This window comes from Photinus pyralis, unplaced genomic scaffold, assembly GCF_008802855.1.
Source record: "Photinus pyralis isolate 1611_PpyrPB1 unplaced genomic scaffold, Ppyr1.3 Ppyr1.4_LG2, whole genome shotgun sequence".
In the NCBI taxonomy this organism is placed as follows: Eukaryota; Metazoa; Arthropoda; class Insecta; order Coleoptera; family Lampyridae; genus Photinus; species Photinus pyralis.
The window spans coordinates 17538777-17543336 of record NW_022170403.1 but is presented as its reverse complement, the minus strand read 5'-3'; positions in this window follow the sequence as shown (position 1 = coordinate 17543336).

Below are 4560 nucleotides of genomic sequence, written 5' to 3'. Positions count from 1 at the left end.
TAAAGATAGGATGCACGGCGTTTTACATCCGTGATTCGGTAGTTGCTTGAGAAATTTTTGCGCCTCTTCCGGTCTGCGCCATGAGGGGAGGGTTATACACCTCTTACGCTTAAAGCCGGACCTCTGCACCGATATGAAAATTGCACTTGCTCGGTGTCGTTGACTGAAAACAAGCCCATATCAGGACAATTCGATGAGACGTGTTTTACTCATATTGCACAAAACTTACAAGTTACCATTAATTAATGTGTAGGACGTAAAATTAATCAATAACGTAACCCCCATCTCAGTTCTACTCCCACTTTAGAGATCAAGCTGGCGTAACTGGAGTAACAGAACAATTAAAGAGACGCCACAATGAAGTATATTTTTATTATTCGGTTCCATAGCGGCAGTTCGTGTACAACAATTTTCAAGTTAAATTGACGGTGAGACTTTCAAAGGCCTTGTTATGAAGTCGCCTTCATGCTGAACTTCATTAATATTATCTTGGACGCTAGTCACGTCTAAGGCTTTTGCTCAACTGTCCAAAGCATTATTGTTACGCCATGTTGGGAATATGCCAAACGCTGAACGTTAAATAAGGTGCACCGTGCATTACGAATTGTTAAGTTCATTTTCATTGAATGAATTAAAGAACTGCCGTGTTGCAGTTGTAGCTTACTAATGTGAAATAAGTTCATTACTATCCAAAACTAAAGACTGTTTTGTATACAATTTTCCATATTGCCGAGTACCTACTTCTCAAACAATTTTAACGGTAGCGACTCCAAAGTTTTTGCACAAGAGGTTTGGAAACGGACGTGTCACTGAAGTATAGACATTAACTTGTTTGGCACCGGTATCATTTATTTGAAATATCCCTCACCATTATATTCAAAAAGGTGTACAGCGAATTAACTACTATAGATCGTATATAATCTAAAAAAGGAATCGAGGGAAAGTTGTATGACTTCCCACTAAGTTTCTTGTTGGTCTCAATATCGCTGTGCTATGAATAAAGATAGTTATAATGCTGGTAGTCATGTGCGGTTATAACCACCATCTAGACTCCCAATGGAGAAGCGAAGTGTTTATAAGCGCATAGGCGTTTATAAGTTGAATGTTCCACTGTATAATGCACTGGGTCTACACAACTTCCTTTAACGCATAGTGCCCCTGCAGAAGGTATTAAGTTGTTCCATATACAATTCCGGTATTTACCTTACGAATTAGGGAAACTGCTGGAAGACCTAATTCGGAGTAGGCGGCAGAATGCTTGAAACTGATCTAAGGAAATTTCCATTTCTATCACAGATGAAAAATTCTTACCTCAGCCCAGGTTCCAACACTCGACCTCCGGCTATGTAAAGTGACCCCTTTTTAGCCGCCTATGGTTTTCACCTGTTTACATTCGAATGCTACGGCGCATGTGCGGTGTTCTACTTACGGTGCAAAACATAATATCTCTATCATATGTTAGGTATGTTGGCACAGGTGCCCCTTATAGAAAGTAAATGGGTGACTATATCTATGGAATATATATAATCTAACTTTTAATCAATGATTAACCTAAACTATTGTTTGTGAAACAGGGCACACTATTACCTATATACTTTGTGTTTAAGACAATACTAAAACTGTGGCTGTAGAAGACATAGAATATTTAAACCGTGATAATGGGAGTATATAAGTTCTCATGTAACTTGCTGATGCATCAGTTAATTTCTTCGAATTAAACATCTGATTCCTTGGGAACAAATGTACAATTTCCGTATTCTAAATTAGAAATTAAAGTGCCCTTTTGATTCCGAAAATGGAAAAACAAATCATCATCATCATCTTTTACGCCCACGATGCGTCAGGTTTAACAGAGATAAGAAACTTGATTTGGGGATACAGATTAATATGCATTTACCATTTCCAAACGTTTTTAGCGCATTTCCACAAAAATAAAAAAAATGCGCTATGGTGGCCACTTTGTCCGTCCGTCCGTCCGTCTACTTTTTTTGGTATTTGGTTCGTTATGGTGTCGAGGCTTGCACCAAGGAAGGAATTCTTTCTGTGTTTATTGCTAAAAAAGTTATTGTAAAAAAACCAACAAACCGTTTTTTACATGTTCCATAATTTTACACTTTTAGCGTTTATTAACGATCCTAGAGATCGTTTATAATTTTGTATTGCTGTCTGTCGTCTGTCTGTTGGTCTGTCCGTCTGTTCCTTTGTCTGTCTGTCCCTCTATCTGTCAGTGTGAACGATAACTTTGTTTAGAAATGTCCGATCGCTTTTACATCTCCGTTAGTTATGAACTGAATTGCATGAAATTCAATATGGGCATAGCTTTAGCCATATAATACGTAATGCCAAAAGTTGAGTCGAATCGATTCAAAATTCGCAGTGCCCTTTTCGCTTCTCGACCATTTATAAACCAAATGGCAAATATTTTTTTATTTATAAAAGTATTTGAATGAAATTTGATACATAGGCACTTGGAATAAAGGAAAATCAAACGCCAATTTCAAAATTTGGTTTTCGCATCCGCAGTGCCAACTTTTTTATTTATGGAAGAATTTAAACGAAATTTGATACATAGGCACTTGGGATAAAGGAAAATCAAACGCCAGTTTCAAAATTTGGCTTTGAGCATGCGCAGTACCAACTTTTTTATTTATGGAAGCATTTAAATGAAATTTGATACTTAGGCGCTTGAAACAAAGGAAAATCTAACATTATTTTCAAAATTTAGGTTTGCGCATGCGCAGTTCCAACTTTTTTATTTAGAAAAGCATTGAAATGAAATTCTTCTTATAAATTGAAATTGAAGTAGCACGTCAAACATGGATTGCCCATGTGCAACGCTATCTTCTTTCATATTTGTGGCCGGATTTTTACGATTTTAACAGAAGTTCCATCTTACAAATGGGAAATGAATGCAAGTGGAAATGGCTTTATGTAAATCGTTTACGATTACTTTTTAACTTGTTGTACTGTTTCTTAGCTGCGCCTTCCATTTTTTGTACCACAAAAATAATTCCGATACGTATTTTTTTATATTCAGAATAGGAAAGTATGATCAAAGTTTACAACTGAATTGTGCTCGTGTCGTGCTATTTGGTCTATTCACTCTTACGTTTTGTGCGCCATTAGGTATTCATAGTTACAGAAACTTTAATTAATATTAATACTATTACCGGATGTAGGGATTTGTTAATGTATAGGTACCTAAATGTAAAGAACAGAGTCACTGTCGAATCGTAAATTATGCTTCATTGTACCCTATTCTGTCCTTTGTTATGGATGCGTTGTGTGAAATACAAGTTTAATGAAGGTTTGCGAGCTAATGCGTGTGCAACCAAAATGTATGCCAAGGGTCTTATTTTTTCCGATTTACTAATATCAGTTTGTATGCAGGATGTAGTACTAATACCAAAAAGTATATATCGTATACGGTATACCGTATATACGTTATATGAAAATTGGAAGAAAATTAAAAAAACCTAATCCGTTTTAAATCGTCACATGTATACCTACGTTATATGCATTTTGCTAATACATAACTAATATACTAATACATTGTAGAGGGCGTTCAATAATAATATTGTTGTGGCAGTTGACTATGGACATAGCACCGTTGATAAATTCGTATGCTTTGATCTCTATGACTATCAACAAACGTTACGCACGTGCGAATAAAAGCACAATGAAAGCACTTGTAAGTTTGAAAAACAATGCTAGTCAAACTGTACGTTTTTGACAAGCACTGGACATCAACCAGAAATAATCCAGTCCGTCTCTGTCTCTTTACTTCATTAAAGACCAAGGCAATACTTATTTGTTTAGAAAGACACTTCCTAGAACACTTCAGAACTTTGATATGTTTTCCAACTTTAAATCTCCCCTTTTTCTCATTTCTAAAAAAAATTCAAAAATTCGAATCCAAAGTAAATGATCTCGTGTTACGAGATTTATTATTGTTCTTAATTTTCGTTAATTGATATAAGCATATCCCATTTCATTTTCGGAGCGACGTAGTGATGTGGGGGAAGATTGGTTCCATGCACGAATTACACATGAATATGCAAGAAACGCAAACGTTAATTTTGTTCGCACAAAAGGGAAAATGCAAGCAATATTGAATCGGTGAAATTCCTGGGTGTTTATTTAGATCTTAAATTAATAATAATAATAATAATAATAATAATAATAATAATAATAATTAACCGCATTAAAGCGGAGAAAAAGTAAAATAATAATAATGAATAATAATAAAAATAATAATAAATAATAATAAGTAAAGAAGAAGTGTTAAAAAACTCTGGCAACAGCATTAAGGCAACAATAGTTCCACTCATCATCTCAGTCACAGGAGTTACTAGCAAAAACTTTTTGCAACATCTTAAAAAACTTGACATTCACCCATACTTACACACAAAGATACAAAAAGCAGTCCTTCTGAAAACGGCATCCATAACTCGAACATTTCTACAGCAATAGATATACTCTACTTTTGACTTGGTAATTACCCGTCATCTGTAGGTCAACCGCATAAAGCGAGAAAAAGCTAAAATAATAATAATAATA